A 7,451-nucleotide genomic window follows, 5' to 3' on the forward strand; every position below is an offset into this window, starting at 1 on the left:
CAGACCACAGTGAATATAATAACAAGGAGCTGGATTCTGGATATATTTGGGGTGTAGAGATGATGGTATTTCATAATGAATTGTATGTGGACTATGAGGGAAAGATCACGGTTAAGGATAAATCCACAGGTTTTAACCACCCTGCCTCCCCCAGCCCACCCCACCACCCACCCACCAATCCCCGGCTAAAAAAACAAAACAAAACAAAACAAAACTAGAAGGATGTTCTTGCTTCAGCTGAATAGGCTCCACTCTCACCACATCATGCTGGCTGGCCTCCTGGTGACAGGTTGTACTTGCTTACACCCGAGATGCCAGGTAAGTGCAAAAGCAGTGAGAGATGCAATTGAAGACAGAATTCAAAGCAAATGCCGAGAAGACTTATGACAGCAACACAAAAGTTGTGAAAGTGAAAAAGGAATAAACTGCCCCGACTAACACTTGAATGCTACATTCTCAAAGTGAAGGTGTGTAGGCACATGTTATGGGAAGTTGAAAATGATCTCACTTTATGGGAAAACAAAACAAAACACCTATCTTGTTCATAGATTGATAATGCAATAAATTGAAGTATGGTTCAAAAAAATGTGTTATTTCCCAAAATGTTTAAATAAATGTGTGATGTGAGAGAAATGTAATAAGTGACATTAAGAAATTGAGAAAATATTCCTCCCTTTGATGTTGATCAAGATTTGCAGCCATATCTACATCTTCTGAACACCTTAGAGTGAATGAACTGACAACTGTGTCTTCTAAACATAATATTCTATTTATATTATGGAAGAACTCTAACACTGTAAAAAATATTTGAAAAACTAACAAAATACAAATAATTCCAAAACAAAAGAAATAATTTTTAATCCCTTCTCTCAGGGTTAACCATCTCTCAGGGTGCTTTTCCTAAGATAACAGGTATAAAATGAATATTTTGGAAAAAATGTAAACACATACATACTTATGTTAACATTTACTCATTTCCTTCAGAGATAATTTCGAAGGAAAGAAAGATTTATATGTTTAGACCACATATGGATGAAAAAGTTGACAGTTAAGGTAAAAATAATCATTCTAAAACAATGTTTTTTTTTTTTCAGAAAAATATCGTGGGGGAGAGTACATCTCTAAAATTAAAAAATTCTAAAATCAAAAGAAGGTGATTATCAAAATAATATCTGATCAAAATAAGTCATTACATATTTTGCTTTCTTACAAAATTTTTGGCATACATTCTATGTATCAAGTGACATAAAATTCAGTATTTCATATGTCTTACAGCATCAACTTTTTATAAGATCTTAAAAGGTATGCTTTGTATTAATAGTAGTCATTTCATCTAATTAAAATGTAAAGATTAATATGTGTATGTATATGTGTATATGTATCCAACTATTAGTTCATCTTTCAGTCACTGGTACAATGCTAAGTGAAGAATGCCATAATACTAATAACAGCAAATTTTATCTGGAGCTTAATATGTGCCAAGCACTGTTCTATATGCTTATTTACCATCCAATGTGAACCTCACAGCACCTCAGTGAGCTAAGTACTATTATTATCACCATTTTACTAATGAGGAGAAATAAGTCACAGAGAGATGGAGTGTCTTACCCTGGCTAATCCTTGCCACACAAATAGAAAGTGACACTGAGTTTCACATCCTGACTATTGGGTTCTAGAATTATTGGGCTCAGCCCATCGGTTTCTGCTTTTTTCACATAAATAGATGATTTTAAGTATATTAGATAAGTATACATAATTGCAAATAAGCATGATTACTCTTAATTTAAAAATCTAGATTTTAACCTAAATGTCCTTTGTGAACTTTTTTCCAGGGAACTTATATTTAGCAATTGCATTTTACAATTATTCAACCAATCACATTTCTAATTTTTTTCATAAGATCCCCAAAACTTTCTTTAGATGTTAGCGTGTCCCGTTATTTTCCAGTATTTATATAACCATGATTTTCCCCTTCAAGCTTGAAGAAAGGTTATTTGTAATTCAGCTTTTCTAGTAGTAACTACATTAGCTGATCCAGATCTATTGTTTCTGAAGAGATTACTATGTGCCTAATACTATACTTAATATTTCAATAAATCAAAGGCCCGAATCTTTCCTTGAATGAATTGACAGTCTAATTGAAAAACAGATAGCTTTCCTTCACAAACAAAAACTGTTATACCATCACTTTCTAAGCTTCTTTTTACCATGAAACACATAATGACTTTCATCAGGCTGCAACTCCAATGAATAAATATTGTAGGTAATATTCAACTCCTAGATCACTCATGACCAGATTCTTTGTTCTTTTTTAAAATTGTGTGGGTGTGTGTGCGTGTGTGTGTGTATACATCTAGATTTTGACCTAAATGTTCTCTGTGAACTTTTTTTCAGGCAACTTATGTTCTCCAATTGCATTTTACAATTATTCAACCAATTTACATTTCTGATTTTTTCATAAGATCCCAAAAAGTTTCTTTAGATGTTAGCATGTCCCGTTATTTTTCAGTATTTATATAACCATGTGTGTACATGTACATATACACATACATATATAATAAAGTTATCAACATATTAGCGAGTGAGAGTGTAGTCAGTACAGAAATAAGTTTGCATCTCCTGCAATGACTTTTTTTCTTCTTAAAGCATATACATTTTAAGCTTCCTTATTTTTTTAATTAGTGAGGAGTTACTTGCAATTATTGAAATCTTGGTTTGGAATAACTTTTCTATCTCATTTAGTCTTTGAGGGTCTGTGTAGTTATGAAGGGCTTTATTGACAAGATGGGTTTTAAATGATGGGTATCAATGGTATTTGACTTCTGAATGAAATTATATTTCTGAGTTACTATGCTTCTTTTACTTACATAAATCATTCTTTTTAAGTTATGTTGTTTGCCTAAGCAATGTTAAAACAACTTGTATTCAATTTCACCAAGAATGACCACTGAAGTGGTTATATAACGCTGTATTCAAAATTGTATCATATCAAATTAGTGTTTTACAGTTTTGTCAACATAGCTTAGAAACAGTTTAACTCTTCTAATGAAACCATATATCTTACTGAACAATATTAGTTTTTTTGATACATACAAATAGCCAAATATACATCCCCTTCTTCATTTTCTACATCTTGTCTATCATCTCCAAAGACTCTCACCCTCTAAGCAATTATTAACCACCAAAAACATTTAAGATAATTTTTACTAAAAAGCACTCAATTATTTTAAAAAAGAGCTCAACTGTTAAAATGTTTTGTAAATCCTAATTGTCTTGATGCTAAATAAAATATTTATTTCTATTACAAAATAGGCATTCGCCAATTATAAATTTCTAGGAAAAAATCACTTTTTAATGAAAGAAAATATTTTGAATGTTGAATACAGCAAATAGAAAAGTACATCTAAAGATTTTATGTTTATACCAAGCTGTTCTTTAAGCATATTTAGCAGACTATGGTCAAAGCCAAATCTAAAAATTCAACTGATGAAAGTCTATGGTCTCTTCTTTCTGAAAAAATTTGAGATCTGATTACATAAAAAAATCTATCGACAGTTCCATTAGTGTCTAAGGCAGTGTTTTTCAATAATTTTTTGTTAATGGAAACTTTTTTAGTATTAGAATTTTCAGAGAATTTTTTGAAAAAATAATAAAAGATTTAAAGAATACTAAACAAGCCACTAAATAGTAGCTCAAGCGGCACAACAGCCTCCAGCATAGAGAAGATCAAAGTGCAGGCCAACGCACCTTTCGTTAAGCCTCCAGCACAGCCATCTGCTATCCTCAAGCTCCTGAGAAAGCCAAACCTTCCACCATCACCTCCACTGGGGTTGACACCTGTGAAATGTGAAGACCCCTAAAGGGTGGTGCCTACTGTCAATCCAGTAAAGACCAATGGCATCCTTTTACAAAATAAAGGTTACCACGCACACCAAACAAAATTCCAAATGGAGACATCTGCTGCATATCCAGTAGTAACGCGAACAAGGCTCCGGTGCAGCCTCTGATGCACAGACCTGACAAAGACAGGTGCTCCCACTCAGGGCCTCGGGAATGGGTTCGGTTTAATGAAAAACTGCAGCACCACGACTATTGTCCTGACCCGGTATAACATAAAAAACTGGGAGATCCATTTACACAGCGAACCCGTTCACCCACCTGGAAAACTTCCATACCGAGGCTCTGCCCTCCCTCCTCCACCCTGTCTCCCTCCGTTTCCACTCGAAAATGGGGAACTGGGAATGAGCCACAGTAACAGCTTCCCCCAACCCTGCGCAGACCTGCAACTGTGCCTCCTCCCACCGCGCCAAAACAACAGAAGACGATCTTGAGGAAATCAACCACTACCAGCGTGATGTATGCCATTTAAAAACATATTTTGTTTTATTTTGATTTTTATATTACGAACATAAAAATATAAGTAATGAGCACTTTCTACAAAAGCAATAAAAAGCCCAAATTTATTAACCCTGTATTCAGCAAAGCGGCGTAAAAATCACCTACTCCTTCAGGTTAGAAGGAAAATCTTTATTTGGAGGCATGTCAGTTCATTTTTCTCACTTCAGATTCTTTATTATGACTTCTTGACGCCTGATTTAATATTGAAATAACCAGAAGCCTGTCCAACTTAGAGCAACAAATCTCTCAACTTTGGAGCACAAATGATCATGGATATGATCTGCATAAAATCATCTGCCTTTAGTCTAACAGCCATGAGCAGAGGCCTAGGGGTGAAAAAAGCCACCATCTTAAATCTCTTCACTCAGAAGTTACCAAGAAGATTTTTAAAATAAATAAATAAATAAATGAAAAGAACTAAACAAGAAAGCCAACATTAACAACAACAAAAATCCGTATTTCGCCATGAAAATATTCCTAGATATGAACCCACAAAAATTTACATTCTATTGTCAAGCTAGTAAATTACAAATTGTTTTATCACTTGGGAAGGTAAAACTAGAGATAGGAAGTATCTCTAGCCAGAATTACTCAGCATTTCAAACACATAGAACAAAAGAAAGTGAATAAAAAGAGGAGCATTGCAACAATGAACAATATTAGGACAGAATGTTGCTGTTTGCAGAGAGGATGTTTGCCATCCCATGTACACCCTTAAAGCCATAATGGAACAACAGCATTGTCAATTGCTTGAAAAGTTTCTGCATTCATTCCTTGGATTCATATTAGTTAAGAGGGAGGATGTCAGTTCTTACTGATTACTTCTCAATGCACTTCTAATATTACTTCTAAATGCAGTGTCACTTCCATTCAGAGTAATGATGTGTGCTGTTGTTATTTGCACAGATGATCCCATGAGTTTTGAGACCACCACAAGCAGTTTCTTGCAAGAGTCCAAAAGTAAACATTTAAGAATTCTTCAGACATTGATTTCTCTTCTATAAAAATCAGGTATCTAAAAAGAAAAAAAAAAAAGAAGCGGTCTTGCTTCAGATTAAGAAATAACTACAGAATAATGATGAAAAAGCATCAATGTGGTCAAATGAATGAAAAAGGGATCAAAATTTTTTTAATGATGATCTTTTTATATCATTAACAACCAAGAAATCAAATACAGTGAACCTTACACCAAGCATTTGTATTGAGCATCTATTTGTTCTCTTTAAAAAAAATCGTTTATAATTTGTATTTGACATACAACAGTTTTTATAGCCATTTATCTATGCTTCATGGGAAAATGTACCAAATAGCATTTTCTGTTTATTTTTCTAAATAAATGTTTGTATTAAAAAATATATTTATATACAAAAGTGAGTTCATTTAAGAAAAAAATATTGGATAAATAGGAGTACAGGCAGTATATGATGCTATTTTGCAGGTATCATGAAAATTGTGAACTGACTGATGTTTGGGAAACTCTGGTAGAACATGCATTTAGGGTAGTTGGGCAGCCTAAGGGAGGGGTCAGGACCCCACAAAGAGAGGCCTACTGAATTGGGCACTTAGGTGAAAGAAACACATGTGTTTTGTTTTTTGTTTTATTTTGTTTTGTTTTGTTTTGTTTTGTTTTGTTTTTCACTTCATTCACACACAACATATGCAACTTTAATCATCCAAAAGAAAAAGTCCCACATGTACAAGTGAAAAAAAATCCAAACCGTTGACACAGGCTTAACTAATATTAGCTACTTTTATATAGAGCTGTTTAAGTTCAAAAAAGCTATCCTATATCTATGTACAAAAGTTGTTTCTACACAGGTCTGTACATAAGGATCTATACATTTATTTCTTTAGAACCCTTAGTTGCCACCTCTTGGTGAAGATGCCAACACTTCATTCACATATCTTACAAAAAAAGAAAGATTGTTTCCAGGATTGGCAACACTGTGCATTCTGTATTCAGACCATGTAGGCTTTATTCGATTGGTTAAGATCTTTCCATCATGCAGACCACATTAGATGCCTAGGCCCTCCCTAAACAGCTTTGCAGAGTGTTCCAAAGTAAAAGTCCGTAAACAAACCCGAGATGAGGAAGCAGAGTCCTGGCCAGGGTGCTACCATAGGTCCAAGCTTAGGTGAGTCTGCCTTCACTGCTCACTGTCGGTATTCTAATTCATCTACACTGACGACTTTGGCGGGCATGGAGGGCAGGAGCTGCTATAACACATCTGAGCCAAACCATTTGGCAAAGTCCACTGGGGAGGTACTCCTCTGGGTGGGGAGGTGCTCCTCTGGGTACTGCGGTGCTCCAGCTGAGAGTGCATGTGAGGCAGGCCTTACTGGCTGGGCACATTTTGAGGTGTTGTCTGAACACTGACAGCTGCTGCCTGGGAAGCAGGGCCCGGAGGATGAAGAACCGAGTCTTGTAGCTGTTGCTGCATCGTGAGCATAACGCAGTGTAATCACCACAATCTCTAAACAGTACCTAAAGCTGTGTCGACTAGAGCACCATTCCCCAGGCTGGACTTCAGCTTCAAGTTCTTGTTTAAACTGTTATTTACTTGCCTGTTCTTTTATGTCATCGTGACGCAGTCATCGGATTTTGATCTTTCTTCCTATAGTGGCTTAATGTTACAGAACCCTCATAACCACTTAGTTACACCCTCTTTCTATGATTTCTGGTTTATACCTATAATACTCTTTATTTTTAGCTGTAGGATAAGTTCATTTTAAACACTAATCGATTTTGACAACACAGTCATTAAATACTGTGGCTTTTGAACTAAGATGTAACCTAAGTAATATGCTGCTTTCTTAAACAGAGTTTTGTGGACAATTTCAGTTCACTCTATAAACATATCCAAAGTCTAAATGTTTTTTGAATGTCTATTTTCTGATATCCTAATTAACTTTTTTACCCAGTTTAAACTTTCTAGTGTTGAAATGCAAAGACCAGATGACAGATTATTTCATGACTAATACGTCCATAAATTTGTAAAGTTGTGATATAAAAATCTGGATTCTAATTTACTAGAAAATAATCCTTTGATCTT

The 7,451-nt window shown here is 34.8% G+C and overlaps 1 pseudogene; it reads left to right on the plus strand.

Moving 5' to 3' along the window:
- Positions 1-222: 222 nt before the first annotated feature.
- LOC107511185 lies at positions 223-4,369 on the plus strand (annotated as a pseudogene).
- Positions 4,370-7,451: the final 3,082 nt, after the last annotated feature.

The sequence above is a fragment of the Rousettus aegyptiacus genome, unplaced genomic scaffold (genome assembly GCF_014176215.1).
Source record: "Rousettus aegyptiacus isolate mRouAeg1 unplaced genomic scaffold, mRouAeg1.p scaffold_m13_p_1, whole genome shotgun sequence".
NCBI classification, from domain to species: domain Eukaryota; kingdom Metazoa; phylum Chordata; class Mammalia; order Chiroptera; family Pteropodidae; genus Rousettus; species Rousettus aegyptiacus.